Below are 17,413 nucleotides of genomic sequence, written 5' to 3'. Positions count from 1 at the left end.
ATAACTTCATGTTGGATGATATATTCAAGCCATGAATATATCATCCAACATTGTTCTTCCCAAAATATTAGCCCAATTTCTGCGCGCGCTCACTTACTGTTCAGGAATTTTACTAATTGTTTGAAGGTTCTAGAGGACCTGTTAGACTCCTAATGGACAAACCATACAACATACTCCAGAGAACGGACGAGTGCCATAAGAAGAAAATAAGGTCAGCCTACAGCAATGGGCAGCTGCCTGCCCTCGGCTGGGAGGACCCTGGCCATGGCACCAGGGCTGCTGGGCAGCAGAAGCCTCCACAGCCCTGCAGGGAGCCTGGAGCACAGCTCTGCCTAACCATGCTCAGCCCTGGACAGATGCACATGAGTTCCCATCACAGGCTCGAGTGTGACAGTCCCAGGTGCATGCCTGTCATGCCAGCCACCAGGGAGGCTGAGGCAAGAGGAACGTTTGAGGTCAGCCTTGGCAACTTAGACCCCGAGGCAAAGGGGAAATACTTTTACAGGGGTCTCTGAGGGTGTAGCTCAGGTAGGTCACTTGCCTCACAGGCTCAAGGCCCTGGGTTCAATCCCCAGAACCCACGTACACACAAAAAGTGAACTTGGAATATTGTTTAAAATGATGGGTCAGGTACACACAAGGACTTCAATATGACCTCTCAGAGGAGCTCAATTTGAGATCAGACTGAACAAAAGACCACCTGGACCATTGACTCAGTGTCTGAAACCCTCTGTGAGCATGGGAAGCACTGCTGGCAAGACACCAGAGGGCCAAAGCACTTGTGCCCCCTGCAGGGGCGTCTCTTGTCTACCGCCAAAGACTGTTCCCCTCCTGGGGCAGCTGAGAGCAAGCTGGGCCTTGGAGCAAGGACTAGTGCTTTAGATATAGACTATGCAAGCAAGGGGCAATGTCTTTAATAAAACTAAAATTAAAAAGTCACATTGAAAAAATTTTAAAAAGAAGAAAATAAGGTCAAGTAGAGGAAGCCCATTTTCACAGGAAAAAATCCCCCAGTGAAAAGCATCAGAATAGATACCAAGAAAAATACCAACAAAAACAGTGTGCTCCCACTATGTATCTACTCAACATGCAAAAGTTAGAAAGCTAGATAATACAATCCTGGCCACAGGTAGAGCTATGCAGAAGAGCCACCTGGCAGTGCTTACTCAAAGAAGTAAAAATGCACACTTTGACCTAGAAATTCCACCTGTGTGTAAACCAGGCGGTGCTTAAGCAGTTTCACAAGGGGACATGCACAGGGAAATGTATCCTCAGGTTCTTATAGAGTTGTCTGTGCTTACAGGGAGTTGATGGTTGTCAAGATGCCCACAGCTGCGAAAGTCAAAAGCTAAAAAAATAATAGATGCCAACCTGGATATATTAATAATCCCGTATCTATGATCACCTTCATAAGGTAGCTTCCCAACTTCTGTGTGGAAGTGTGTTTCTCCTTGGCCCTTACACTGTTGTGGAGACCACTAGGAGTTCAGCTTTGTGCAGGATCATCTGACCTGGACTTTTGGCAAGACCTGTACAGCCCTCACACATGCTCAGATGCTACAGGACTTTTCAGACCAGTCCAGACAACAGTAGGCATCCATTCATTGTCTGCACTCTACAGATTCCTAGATGCACGACATTCATTACCATCAAATGCAGAATTTTCATCAAAAACTAATATATATATCATTCCAATCTGAATCAAGAAAATCGGAAATATCCCCAAATCCAAAGAGTGGATCCCCATTGTGATGCTACAAGTTGAAAATTCCACAGCTGACCTCATGGGATGGTTCACAGTCAAAAGACAGCTGCATGAAAAATATTACATGACCTTCCTGCTATGTGAAAAGTGGCATGTGAAGTACACATGCATGTCTTCCTCAGACATGGGTTCATTTGCAAGACACCTTGTGCAATTGAAAATACTCCAAAAGGGGAGAAATCAGAACCATGTCTCCAAAGTATTTCAGCAGAGACCAACTCCATCTGTCTATCTATCTCTCAGTGAGTGTGTGTGCTCTTGTGTGTGTTTGTGTGTCTTTGTTTGTGTTTGTACCATCATAGCTGATACTTCATTGCCCCCATTGGAAAACTGACTCAGATAATGCCATCTGCCAAACTCCTAAAAACCAAAGTTCTTGCTGATAGAATGAAACATTCCTTCCTGTTGGTTTGGATGTGTCCTTTAGGAATCACTGCTACATTTAGTATACTCAAATCATCACAGTAGATCAGGTAACAAAAACATATATATTTTAAAATAATAATAATATATTAATGGAAACAACAAATACAGGATAGAGTAACAACTGTGTTACTAAACAAGGTCAAGGACAATGGCAAACTATAGATTCAAACTTTGAAGAAAATAGTAATCAATGTAAATATTCCTGGGCTGCCTCAACCCCACCCAGGCACACAGCAACAGAATGGTTTTGCAAGCATCCTCAGGAGGGCAGGAGCCTTCTTTGCAGGACTAGAGGGAGGTTGAGGCTCGATCCACCCATCATTCTTTTGGGAGAGGCTCCTTTTCCTCAGCACAAAGTTGGATTTTTTGTGAGGATTCTTGGCATAAAATACGTTGGCCTCTGCTGGAATCCTCAGCTCTGCGGAGAGAAGGGTGTACAAAAAGAAGGTGGCACTCAGGAGGTGCTCCCTAGGACACGCCAACCTCTGAGAGCCTGTGCCAGAAAAGGCCAGAGCCACACACCTGAGAGCTCTCCAATTCAGCACCAATACCAACAAAGACAGCCTCCACAGTCCTCCCTGAGGAAGAACTAGGCAGAGCACTTCAACAGACCTAATGTCTGTTCCTACCGAAGGCTTTGGACTCCAGAATATCTCAGGTCCTCTTGCATCTGCCAAAGAACACCACTAGGGTTTGCATCTGAAATCTCCCACAAAAGGCTCCTGTGCCGAAGATTCAGTCCCCACATGAGCCATCTTCATAGGTGGGTTTGGAGGGAAGCACTGGATGGTGAGTGCTCTGATGTCAACATGAAATTCTCATTCAAGATGAATACACTACTGGGGGGTGGGAGGGACTGGAAGAAAGGTTGAGCATGGTTGGAGTAAGACCTAAACAGGGTTGTGCCCTGGGCAACAGTACCTTGTTCCTGTTGGCTCCACTGAATCCTCATTCTCCAAGGAGAGGTCCTCCCTCTCCATCTTTCTCTCTCTCCCTCTCTGCCAGCCTCGTTCTCTCTCTCCCAGTCTATGCCTTTGTGGCAAGGGCTGAGGAGCTCTCCACTGCCACACACTAGAGCTTTATGGACAGCCTCAGTGCACAACCAAAGAGAAAGCTATGAAACCCAGAGAAAAAAGGCCTAGGATTCCTCCTCTGAGTTATTTTCCTCAAGTATGGCCACAGTGAGGACAGGCTGACCAGCGCGGATACCACGTTAGAGCCATGCTTCTGCGTTGGTGGAGCCCGCCTCCATGTGAACCAGGCTTCTGAGAATGGAGGCCACATTCCAAATACTGCCCTACTGAGAACAATGGTTCCAAAGACCAGCAAAGGGACTGCTTCCCTCCAACATGGTGTATGGCCCAGTGGTGCCATGACCCCGAGTGGGGCAATACAACAGCCGCTTCTCCTTCCTCTGAACATGTGTTTCCTGTCGCCCTCCTCCAACCTAGAGCCTGTTCTCCATCCCTTCTGGGTTGGATGTGGAGATCTCTGCTATGAATTTCTTAGGCTACCAAGGCCCCAGACAGACTTCCTCTTCCATAGACTCTACTAACCTAACAGTAGGTTAAGATAGGAGACAAGTGATCCTAGAACTCATAGGGATGGTGGTCTTCAGGGTACATAGGCTGGGATAATGGCTGCTGTGGTGTTTGGCTCACAAAAACCAACCAACCAACCAACGAAAAAGCGCTGGCATTATTATCAGATGAGCTCTGTGGCTACGTGCTCAGGAAGCCCTCATCTGACTTTAGTTAGGGATCACAACCTGGCTATTGTGATCACTCCTTGCCTAGTGGACTCAGGTGCGTAAGACCATGGAATTTATGCAAAAACAGATGATTCAGGCTGTCTCCCAGGCTGTGTTTTCTTCCCAATTTCATCCTGTTACTGCTTGCTAGAATCCTGGCAATGCTCTGCCCAGGCAGTGGTTTTTTGGTCACACAGAAGGCTTTCAATAGTACTGCTTCAGTCCACAAAATGCCAGTTCCCTCTTTAGCCCATGCATTCCCATGTTCCTTTGAAACCACTCCTATCCCAGACCATGAAAACATACTGCTCCTGGAGAGAGGCTTTCCTCCTCACTCCTCAAAGATGTCAGCTTTGGATGCCTGTTCATGTCCAGGGGAGGGCACCTGGTGGGGAGCCGCAATATCCACCGGGGTATACCATTGGACCTCAAGACCTTCCACCAGCAGAAGTGCAGTTGGCTTTGTGCACGAACCCAACACACCTGTTGGAGTGTTCTTGGGGGTCAGAGACTACTCTTTGTTGCTAAGAGTTGACCTGAGTCCACATCCTGACCCTTGCTCTCTGCTATCTGATTGTCTCACTTACTCTGACGGCGAGAGATGATTTGGCCCAGCTCATAATCCTCTGGATTCTCCTCAGTAAGGAAGTGTAGGTCGAGGGCGCTGCGGATGAAGACAGGAGCCCTATCGTGGCAGGTCACCTGGAGCAGCATGGGAGACAGGCCTTCAGGAAATGGGCCTTGAAGTGACTACTCAAGGACAGTGGGCAGGGGCATTCTGGAGGCACCTCCACTCTAAATACAAGGGCAACATCCATGACCCTACTACCCGAGGCTGACCTCCTGCTCATCGTGTGGGCTCTTCCCACAGGCTACTAGCCCAATCCTTGTACATAGGACTTCCTGGGCCTGCCATTGCTCTTTGTGGAGCTGCACTCCTCTCGGAGTGAAAGGACCCCACTACCTGCATACAGATGCAATCTCATCCCACAAGTTGGGAGGAATGGGACAATAGCCTCCAAGATCCCAGGTCTGCCCGAGGATGCAGGCAGCATTGGGAATGGCCTAGGCACAAAACCTAGAGGCTTTGGTCTGGATTGTCAGGGCCAAAAACAGACCCAGGAACATGACCACACACAGGAGAGCTGAAAGATAGCCACGAGAGCTCCTGGCCTCCAGAGGCTCAGTGCTGGCTGGGATGTAGGAGGGCACCTCATCCGGCAAGGGTGGTCATTGGGTTACCTGGACATTTAGTGTGCTTGCTCCACATCCATATCGACTCTGCAGAGAGACTCTCTCAGCTCCTTGTTCAAGGAACATGGAGAACCTCACACTGCTGTCCTCCTCCATAGACGTCAGCATCCCATACAAGGGAACCTGCAACCTAGTTCCTGTCCTATTCTCATCTGTCACCCATACCTGTCCCTGCCCTTCTGGACTGCATGCTGCCACCTGACACACAGACTCCCTCAGACATGGCAGTGGACAAGCTGCTGCACTCGCTCATCTCAGCTCCAGCCCTTCACACTGACCTCTCCCTTCTTGATTCCCATCTATCCTCCTGATCATCCAGAAGCTCCAAATTCAAGAGGGCATGAGTAGTCCATGGTATTGGACCAGTGTCTGCTCCCCACCCAGGTGTAAGCACCACGGGACACCCCTGCTCCCAGGCTTACCAGAACACTCTTGGCCATCTCTGGACTTTGTGTTTCTAAGTGGACACGAATTAAGCAGGTGTCTCCCACCTGCTTGTGGGAAAGCGGCCTGGAGGACTTGCAGGTTGATTCTGAGAACTGTGGGGGATGGAACATCAGCAAACCCAGAAACAGAAAGCCACCCCAGACTGTCAGTTGGCTCTATGGGCTTCCAGCAAATATGTCCAGGTGCTGAGGCTTCTTATTTCCTCAGGTCGGAGTGGAATGGCAGCACATGCACAGCTTGAATAAGGTAGGTGTTTACCTCCTTTCCCTTGACCTGGGGGCATTTCCTCACGATGAAATATTGTATTCCCAGATTCATGGACAGACACACGAGTGAGTGGTCAGAGACCTTGATTTCTGCAGAGCGAAGTGGAGAGAATTGTTAGGTGGCACTCAAGGATTATACCACAAAACACCCACAACCCCTGAGAGTCTCCGCCAGGCCCATCACACTTTGGTATTTTGGGGCCAAGGCCCACTTTCTCTTGGCTGTCAGTTATCCTGAGCCCACTGTGGATCATGTCTCCCCACTGTCTGATTGTCCTACTTACTCTCATCCTCAGACATCATATACAGCAGCTCAAAGTTGTCCACATCCTCATGCTGCAACAAATTTTGGTCCAAGGCCCTGCGGATGAGGCTTGTCACCGTCTCCTGAAAGGTCACCTGGATCAGGGTGGGACAAATGTCATCAGAGAATGGCTTTTAGAAGAGCTACCCAGAAGACTGTGGTCAAACATTCAGGAGAAATCTCAGCTACATATACAAGGGCACAATCTTGTTATCCTGCTACCTGAGTGTGTCCTCCATATACCACCTGGGTTCTTGCAATGTGCTACTAGAACAATCCTGGTACAAATATCTGCCTGTACCTGCCATCTCCCCTCCCCCTGGGGAGCCACATTCCACTCATGTCAAAGGACCAAACTGCCTATGCACAGACACACTCTCATCTCACTGAGATGAGAGCAATGGGCCAGGGATCTGCGCACCAAGTGTGATCTGGGATGCAGGCTGCCTTTGTGGGTGGAAGAGGCAGATGCACTGAAAACTTGGGTCCTGACTGCCACGACACAAAACAGACTCAGATACAAGAGTGTGCACTTGAGTGCTTCATGATAGCTTTGAGAGGCCCTGGCCTCTGGAAGCTCGGTGCGGGTCTGGTTGTAATGATGTACTTGACTCAGCACTGGCAGTCACTGAACATGTCTCCTCTGCAGCTGGACACCTGCAGCATTAGCGTGTCTACTGCACATCCATAGAAATTCTGCCAAGAACCCCTTTAGCTCCGTATTTACATACATGCAAAGCCTAACATTCCGAAGCTTTGGCATGACCCCCCAGGTGATCCCGACCCCAAATTCCTACACCTAGTCATGCTAAGGAGGTTCTCTTCCCTGCCACCAGGAACACATCCCCTCCTACACATGTGACAAGTCACTGCCACCTCCTCTGCTCCAACTTCACTCATTGAGAATACCAAGTTCTAGGCACTGCAGCCTGCACCCTGGACATATCTCTGCCTTCATCTGTCCACAGCACTTCCGTCTGCACTTCTGGCCTGCAAAACCCACAATACACAGGCCCACTCACCACTGAAGCTGGGCATGCTGATGCTCTCCCTCCTCAGGTCAAGCCCTTAAGACGGACCTCTCTCTTCTTTATTTCCCACCATAGCCCTGGGGTTGGCTGTGTCTCCTGCCTTCCACTGTGTGGACACCCAGGAGGCAGCCCTGCTGTCGGGCTTACCGGGATGCGCTTTGTCTCCCTCAGGCTCTGTCCCTCTAGGAGGACGTGAACAACGCGGCTGTCTTCCACCTGCTCGCTGGAGTGAAGCAGTGAGGAGCTGCTACTCACAGCTGCTGGGGTCCTGGATGCCACTGCCACAGAAGGTTCCAAGAACTGTGGGGGATGACAACATCAGCAAAGCCCAGCAACTGCACCCCACCCAGCCTGGCAGTTGGCTCTGTGGGCATTCTACAACATCCATCCAGAACCTGAGGTTCTTGTCCCCTTGGAGGATGTGGAGTGGCACCAGGAGTAAAGACTGAAGAAGGTGGCTGTTTTGGGAACAAGAGATCCAGCACCTGCTGGGTGGGGATGAAATCCCAGGAGATTAACCCCATGTTGCTGCTGAAATGTAGGTTCCTCCCACAAATGACAGGCTGGAGCTCATTCCTAAGCTGGTCCTGCCTGTAAGGTTCAAGGCTCTGAACCCTGAAGGGCTCCTCCGTGTTCTGATCATTTTCACCCTGGGTTGGGACCAAGAATGGTGGGTTCAAAATGGAAATGGTGACAAACAGAAAAATGACTTGTGCCAATACACTAGAGTCAAAGCACAATGGGACAGTTCCCATCAGTACAAACACACACACACACACACACACACACACACACACACACACACACACAGAGTCAGAATAGGAGTCCTGGGCCATTCATCAGGGATCAGACTAGAGGGCCTGCTGGGCTCACCTGCCCTGTGCTACTCACTGTTACTCTTGAGCTCCTCTGTGACAATCGCCAGAGGCTCTGGCGTCTAAGATGAAGCCTCACCCAGTGTATCCACAAAAGGGCTAGTTGGCCCCCCTGAGATTCCTGGGAGCCTGAGGCTCGGCATTGTCTGCAACCACAGGAGAACATCCTTCTCCCTCCAGTGGCTCCAACCAAGTGAGCTCGGATGGCTTGGTCAGTGAAGTGGGTGCCTGGATACCAGGGTTCCATGTTCTGTTTGATCCATTGTCAAGGCAATGATGTCATTTCCTGTGCCCATACCTGAGCCTCTTTTCACATAAGACCACTTTCAACAGCCCTATGGGCTGCCGATTTCTCCTCCATGCCTACCCATCTCAGGTGCGCAGGTGTTCACCAACAACTACCCAAACATCCCCACCAGCATCTGCCCTGCTTGGTGCCACTAGAGTTCCAGCTTGGAGCCTTCAAAAATGCATTCACAACCAGTCCTTCCCTCTCAGCAGCTTTTGGACCCTGGTCCCATCATTGTGCAACTCATGGTGTGCCCAGTCTTTTCTGGAAAGTAGGGTAGCATCTAATCTCTAGGGTTTATTGTGTCTATTGGCCCATAACACCCTCTGTTCTCTCTGAAACCAGAGATGGGACTCACAGGTGGCTAAAGCACAAATGTAGAGATGGGATAATCACAAGAAAGGGAGAGACAAAGAATGCACCCTAACTCAATCAGGCCTGTGTCCCACACAGGGACATGGCCAATGTCCGTCCCATCGTGGCTGCAGTTCCCTCTCTACACCATGGCAAGTTGGAGGGGACTGAGATGCAGAGGCTGCTCCCCTCTGCCATACAACTTCCCAAGGCTTCTCCTAAGATTTCAAAAGGGCCAAGTGTGTCTAGTGTTGGGGTCTCACAGAGACTCCGAGGTACCACAGCATCCTGCTGCCCAGAACCGGTTCACCCCTCACCTCAAGGGGGCTCAGCCTCTGGATTCATGGGAATTGAAGTGGGTACAGGTGATGGGATATCACCTCCAAGACTGAGTTATGCCAAGTCCATGACCCCTGTCTGCATCCCTGTCTCCAGCACCACTCCCCCCTCTCTCTTTCCTCCTCAGAGCAAACAAATCCATTTAGCAAGTGTGTCCTGTGATAAAGACATGACGGTCACCCATCCTCTCATTACAAAAACACTGAGGCTCAGCCAACATGGATCCTACAGGGAACACAGGCATAAACTCAGACTCCGATCCTCCCAGCCGAGCCTCAGTGGAGCCTGGACTCCCAGCCTCCTGAGTCAAGGAAACAGAGGTTCCTAGCCGAGCCACCTTGGATGCAGCCGCACACAAACTGAACTCATCAATGCCCCTTGCTCTCAGTTGTGAGTAAGAGGGGAAGTGGTGTTTCACAACCCTGGACATCAAGTGCAGTCTCCAGGCTTTGGGGTGTGCCCTGGCCTCTGTCTATCTGCCCAGGCTCTCCAACCCACACTGGCCTCTTACCCAACCTCCTCCTAGGGCCAAACTCAATCCTGCCTCTCAATTTCTGCTGCCTTCCCCAACACACTGCTCCCCAAAATGAGCAGGGCTGGCTCTCGGTTATCATGCTGGTGCCAGCAGCAATGCCACCCCACTGACATAATTCTGAGTCCCAACCTAGGCACTCCAGCTGTCTTTGCCACACCTGGCCTGTTTGGGCTCTGGCTCTTGCTCTTTTCTTTCATGTGCATGTGTTTTGAGGTTTTGAGTTTCTCCCACTGCAGAACTGCAGCTGTGGCAGGGTAGAGCTCATGAGGGTGACATTCTGAGCCACATCCAATCCCATCAGGACTGTTCACTGGGGTGACTGCTGGAACACAGTGATGAGTGAACACATGGGAGGTGGTTGGACCCACCTTGCCTCTGAGTGGCTTCCTTTCAGGACAGGAATGTAGGCATGGGAGCCCCTGGCGTGGGATGCTTTGCACAAGGCGTGACCATGGGCTCTCTTTCCTGGCAAAAATGGCTCCACTCAGCATGGAGAGCACTGTCATTCCTGGTGGCTAACAACAGCCCTGGACCCCAGAAAGGAACCCACATTCAAGATTAACGTCTGAGTGTGCGTGTCCTCGAGGAAATGAGGTCTCATGATCCCAGGTGCAAAGGGGTAAGTCCTCTAACTCCAGGGGCCATGAAGGGACATCTGAGTTTCCCTCGTCCTTCTTTCCCTCTCTAACTAACCACAGTTAGGACCCTGGCCTCATTCCCCAGTGAGGATCATTAGGCTCCATAAAGGACAGTCTCTAAGATGCTCAGTGGACCAACACCCTCTGCACAACCCATAACCCTATTCACCCAAGAGGCAAGAGGATTTCTATTCAGGAAAACCAGGAAAGGGAGAGCCTTTCTCAAGGACACAAGGACATTAGTGAGTGAGGGAGTGATTAATGGATGGAGAACTATTTCCAACACCAACTTCCAGGAGCATATATGGCCCCCTGGAGAATTCTGCAGTGTGTTGGTGATTAAGGAGAACGTGTGAATTCAGGGGTCACTAGGTCCTCTCAGCCATAAGGAGGGAAACTGCCATAAAGGAACTAGGACAAGGGTGTGAGGAATGCTCACTGGTGGGAGATCGGAAGGAAGGAAAGTGTACTCATTAGAAAAGTGTCGCCTGAAAATTCTTAGCCAGCCAAAAGTCGTGCGAACTTGTGTGGGAAAAGAGTCTTTGCACAGTGATGAAGCTAAGAGCTCACATGATGGAACACAGCATCAAATGGGACCAAATCCAATATCTGATATTCTTGTAGGAAGAGGAGAGTCTGGACCCAGATACCAGGGAGACTGGGGGATACCGGATATGTGAGGTTGGAGCCAGGGCGGGATGCCCATATGGGAACCACAGATCGTGGGCAGCAATAGGAGAGTGGGCAAGGGCTGGGAGAGTTGGGGAGACAGTCCCCTTGAAACCTGGGAGGGGTTATGGCACTGGGACAGCCCAACACCTACTGTGTTGAGCCTCTGGAGCTCAACGGAAGACACTTCCTCTGTTGTCGGCCACCCAGTTAACAGAGTTTGGTTGCAGCAGCCTAGGACCCAGCTGAAGGTCTGAGCATGTTGGCCATGCAGGTTGGATCTGGACCACAGACACCCTCATCAGAGATTGTAGGGTCTCAGCCCTGAGGCAAGACAGGCACTAAGTCAGGCCAGGTGGGGAAACGGATAGGCACACACTCTGGGGGCTGGTGCCTGTGTTACTGGGAGCACTTCTGATCGCAATTCCCTGATCTGCTGCCAACACAGGCTACAGAGGAGCGTACAGAAACACAGACCACGGATCTGCCCCACTCAGTGGGCCCAGGCCAACACCACACCCAGCAGCCTCGTGCCATACCCAATGAGTCTCGAAGCGGCCCCCTCTTCCCATCCTGAGAGCTCTTCCCTTCCTCATGTGCCAATAGCTCCCTACTGTCACTGGCAATATCTACTCTGTGAGATGTCAACATCCGTGGGTACTGTTCTCTCATCCCAGGACAGTGTGGTCCCACACACCCTGGTGAAATGGGCCACCTGGAGGCTGGACCTGGAGGTTGTTGAGGCTGAATGGCAGCGGTGGTCCTCTGGCACTTAATATTATTTAAGTTAAAAAAAAAACAAAAACAAAAACAAAAAACGGGTCTTGGTGCTCGAAAATGTTTGATTTGCATATTCTCATCCCCTAACCCCAATATTTTCATTATTTCCTCACATATGAAATCTTACTAGCATAAAGGTAATTTCGTATTAAACAAAGTGGATTGAAATAACATTGGTAAAAATAATCAATCACCATACTTTCAATTTTTGTTCTGCTTTCCTATTAGAAACCACTTGGATACAAGAGAACAGAGGACAGACTCATGGAAATGCTTGAAATGACAAGAAGCTCCCACTCAAGCTCAGCATTCAGTCCTGGACAGGGTAAGACCAGGCCACTTTGACATCTGTGCCAAAGAGTCTACCAGACAGAATCCTCTGACTGATCCCTGACTGAGCCATAGGAACTGGCTAGAAAAGCCTTCACATCCTCAATACATTCTTCACGTCAGAATACTTGACAACCATTGATATCCATCTCTCGTTAACTTGCTCCCCAGCCAACCATTCTTCAACAAATTCAAAGGAGTAACTCATGCAAGCACACAGAAAGGGGTGTTCACTACACACATCCATGTGCGAAAAAGACAACTGGTATTTCTTGTTTGGGCTATTTCAAATGAAATCCCTTCTGCATGACCTCCACAAACCAAAGGAAAATATTTGTGAAATTCCCACGTAGAAGACAAGATACACTTGCCAAGGAGGCAGTGGCAAGAATTTTGACACTCCAAATGTAGAGTGTGTGTTTAGGAAGCAGTCACAGTTTCCATGAGAGAGTCCCATGAAATCAATTAGGAAGATTCATGCTCTAGCCCTACCATGCAAGTGATGTGACTTGAAAGAGTCACTTAGTCTTAGTAACCATCATCACTAACAAGTAAGTCAATGAATAAAGGTCCTCAGGTGCCAAGCTACAAAATGTGGGATGAGCATGGATGAGGATGGGTGGGAGAAGTCTCCAACTCTAACACAATTAGGGAAGGATGTGCTGACCTCAAGTGGCTGGGGGGGCTGGGATCCTGCCACAGAGGGGGATTCCAAACCTCACATCCCCTGACCCAGGCCAGAAGACCAGGTAGAGTCCAAGGACCCTGGGGTGGCCCAATGGCAATAAAGGTCAAAAGGAACTAGGGATCTGCCTGGTCCCTCAATCCCCTACTCTGAGCAGGGCTGCATGACGAGGCCAGAGGCCATCCACAGCAATCTGCCTTTACAGGAAAACAGGGACTGCAGGCTGCCTCTGGCTCACTGAATCAGGGTGGTGTTTTCATAAAGCAAGACCACTTCCTCACATTTGACCAGCAGCTCATGTGTTGACAGCACAATGACTGACTTGACTCAGGCCCTGATGAATGAAATAGAAAATTCATAGCAAACCCATCTTTAGCTCTTCCACATCATCAGGGGCTCTGATTCAATTCCGTCCAGAAAGGTGTCTGAAATGATTTCTAAACATGCTGGGGACTCACCTCTGTGTGGAACTTTTCAGGAAAAAGGGGATCAAATCTCATGAAGCAACTCTTCTCTCTTCTAGCCCATGGGCAATGCAAGGAACCTGCATGATACCAGAGGCTCACTTCTCTCTTCTCATGTCTTCTGGAAAGGATTCGTTAATGCTTCCTGCAAGGTGAAGCAGAAGCCTGCATCCCCAGCTGCACAGAAGTGTTTTAGGGCAGTGTCTCCCTTAAAACCCAAAAATAAAAAAACAGGTCATTCAACAGGCACATGGATTCGAGTACATGTTCAATGATCCCTCCTCCCTGGAGCCTTCCACATGCCCATCTTCCACATTCACAGAGCAATGCTTGGCCATTCTCAAGACCAGGAGACCATGATGCTCCTCACCAGGAAGTCAATAAGGAACATGAAGAGAGCAGCATGGATTGCAGAAGGTGGCACATCAAGGATCTTCAGCTCTGCTGCTAGAACACAAGAGCTTAACTTCAGTATTGCCTTTTTGCCAACTACCAAGTACGATAGCAGTGTCAAGCCCAATATGCAGATATGCAAGTAGTAGGTGACACCCCGCATCCATTCACAAAAGTGGGCAACATCTGCATCAGAACAAGGAAGTATCTTACCCTTACTCATAAAAATCATCAGAAACAAAATAAAATGGATGCAAGACTTCTCATTTCACTATTAGGTAGCTGTTGGAATTCCCTATTAAATAATACCTCCTCCAAAATAAAAAGTATCTCAGACATGTGTCAACTATTCAATGGATGACATTTTAAAAACTATGGACTTTACTTAATATTTATGTATGCTATATCCCTGCCTAAGGCTCTATGAGAAAGGAGCACATAGAATTGGATCTTTGAAAATCTCACATTTGCTGATAAATATTACTGCTGATCTCAGGCATGGCGAAGTGAAAAGTGGGACTTTGGAAATTCCAAGAATGCTATGTTGTGGGATTGGTGTCCCTGATTCATACATAGCATATGGTTTCTATGAAATCCAGTGAGGGAGCAGGAGTAACGAAGCTGATTGCACAGATGACCTCAGGGAATACTGACAGATAGGCCAAATGAAAAATATGCTCCAGCTAACCATTGGTATTTGGGCTTCTGATCCCAGTCCTGTTTTTAAAAAAGGTGCAGACAGGCAGTGTTCATTAAAAACTGTCTACCATGTAAAAGTGGGTAATTTAAATGGCATCTAGTTACACATCTGATAGAATGGTCTGGCAACATATGAATTTCATTCTAACAACAACAACAACAACAACAAAACATAGAAAATGAGACATAAAGATAAAACCTTGTCTTCACCAGGATGCCTAAAAATAGGTTTTATTTGGCTCATGCAAATAAATATCTTTCAATAGAATTTCTGATTTCAGAATGAATCCATTCAACTTCATACTGCACAGATCACAAGGTTTTCTTTACAGAATATTCTCTTCTTCTTCTTAAAGCCTCACATAGAAAATGTCTCACAGGACATAGGAGGGGAATGACCCAAAGGATGAGAGAATGGCTGGAACCGTTCTCAAATGTGCCCATGTAGCCTAAAGTTTGAAGGCATCTAATTGTACTCTAAAACAATTATGAACCTATTCGATCCATTATTAATAAATATCACCACTTTACCACTTGAACCAAATCACAGAAAATTGGAAACAGATGATCATTGGCTTTGATACCTTTACTTCTGTTTCATTACTCATAGTCGATCAACTCTATACTTCAAGTGACACAGATTTATTACAGAATGCCTAAGATCCTAAGGATCTATTTTAGCTCAGCCCATGGTATTGCTTCATTATTTTATTATTTTGTAAGTAATAAAAAATAACTTCATGTTGGATGATATATTCAAGCCATGAATATATCATCCAACATTGTTCTTCCCAAAATATTAGCCCAATTTCTGCGAGCGCTCACTTACTGTTCAGGAATTTTACTAATTGTTTGAAGGTTCTAGAGGACCTGTTAGACTCCTAATGGACAAACCATACAACATACTCCAGAGAACGGACGAGTGCCATAAGAAGAAAATAAGGTCAGCCTACAGCAATGGGCAGCTGCCTGCCCTCGGCTGGGAGGAGCCCTGGCCATGGCACCAGGGCTGCTGGGCAGCAGAAGCCTCCACAGCCCTGCAGGGAGCCTGGAGCACAGCTCTGCCTAACCATGCTCAGCCCTGGACAGATGCACATGAGTTCCCATCACAGGCTCGAGTGTGACAGTCCCAGGTGCATGCCTGTCATGCCAGCCACCAGGGAGGCTGAGGCAAGAGGAACGTTTGAGGTCAGCCTTGGCAACTTAGACCCCGAGGCAAAGGGGAAATACTTTTACAGGGGTCTCTGAGGGTGTAGCTCAGGTAGGTCACTTGCCTCACAGGCTCAAGGCCCTGGGTTCAATCCCCAGAACCCACGTACACACAAAAAGTGAACTTGGAATATTGTTTAAAATGATGGGTCAGGTACACACAAGGACTTCAATATGACCTCTCAGAGGAGCTCAATTTGAGATCAGACTGAACAAAAGACCACCTGGACCATTGACTCAGTGTCTGAAACCCTCTGTGAGCATGGGAAGCACTGCTGGCAAGACACCAGAGGGCCAAAGCACTTGTGCCCCCTGCAGGGGCGTCTCTTGTCTACCGCCAAAGACTGTTCCCCTCCTGGGGCAGCTGAGAGCAAGCTGGGCCTTGGAGCAAGGACTAGTGCTTTAGATATAGACTATGCAAGCAAGGGGCAATGTCTTTAATAAAACTAAAATTAAAAAGTCACATTGAAAAAATTTTAAAAAGAAGAAAATAAGGTCAAGTAGAGGAAGCCCATTTTCACAGGAAAAAATCCCCCAGTGAAAAGCATCAGAATAGATACCAAGAAAAATACCAACAAAAACAGTGTGCTCCCACTATGTATCTACTCAACATGCAAAAGTTAGAAAGCTAGATAATACAAACCTGGCCACAGGTAGAGCTATGCAGAAGAACCACCTGGCAGTGCTTAGTCAAAGAAGTAAACATGCACACTTTGACCTAGAAATTCCACCTCTGTGTAAACCAGGCGGTGCTTAAGCAGTTTCACAAGGGGACATGCACAGGGAAATTAATCCTCAGGTTCTTATAGAGTTGTCTGTGCTTACAGGGAGTTGATGGTTGTCAAGATGCCCACAGCTGCGAAAGTCAAAAGCTAAAAAAATAATAGATGCCAACCTGGATATATTAATAATCCCGTATCTATGATCACCTTCATAAGGTAGCTTCCCAACTTCTGTGTGGAAGTGAGTTTCTCCTTGGCCCTTACACTGTTGTGGAGACCACTAGGAGTTCAGCTTTGTGCAGGATCATCTGACCTGGACTTTTGGCAAGACCTGTACAGCCCTCACACATGCTCAGATGCTACAAGAATTTTCAGACCAGTCCAGACAACAGTAGGCATCCATTCATTGTCTGCACTCTACAGATTCCTAGATGCACGACATTCATTACCATCAAATGCAGAATTTTCATCAAAAACTAATATATATATATCATTCCAATCTGAATCAAGAAAATCGGAAATATCCCCAAATCCAAAGAGTGGATCCCCATTGTGATGCTACAAGTTGAAAATTCCACAGCTGACCTCATGGGATGGTTCACAGTCAAAAGACAGCTGCATGAAAAATATTACATGACCTTCCTGCTATGTGAAAAGTGGCATGTGAAGTACACATGCATGTCTTCCTCAGACATGGGTTCATTTGCAAGACACCTTGTGCAATTGAAAATACTCCAAAAGGGGAGAAATCAGAACCATGTCTCCAAAGTATTTCAGCAGAGACCAACTCCATCTGTCTATCTATCTCTCAGTGAGTGTGTGTGCTCTTGTGTGTGTTTGTGTGTCTTTGTTTGTGTTTGTACCATCATAGCTGATACTTCATTGCCCCCATTGGAAAACTGACTCAGATAATGCCATCTGCCAAACTCCTAAAAACCAAAGTTCTTGCTGATAGAATGAAACATTCCTTCCTGTTGGTTTGGATGTGTCCTTTAGGAATGACTGCTACATTTAGTATACTCAAATCATCACAGTAGATCAGGTAACAAAAACATATATATTTTAAAATAATAATAATATATTAATGGAAACAACAAATACAGGATAGAGTAACAACTGTGTTACTAAACAAGGTCAAGGACAATGGCAAACTATAGATTCAAACTTTGAAGAAAATAGTAATCAATGT

Source organism: Urocitellus parryii, chromosome Y (assembly GCF_045843805.1).
Source record: "Urocitellus parryii isolate mUroPar1 chromosome Y, mUroPar1.hap1, whole genome shotgun sequence".
Taxonomy (NCBI): domain Eukaryota; kingdom Metazoa; phylum Chordata; class Mammalia; order Rodentia; family Sciuridae; genus Urocitellus; species Urocitellus parryii.
This window is presented reverse-complemented; position numbering follows the sequence as displayed.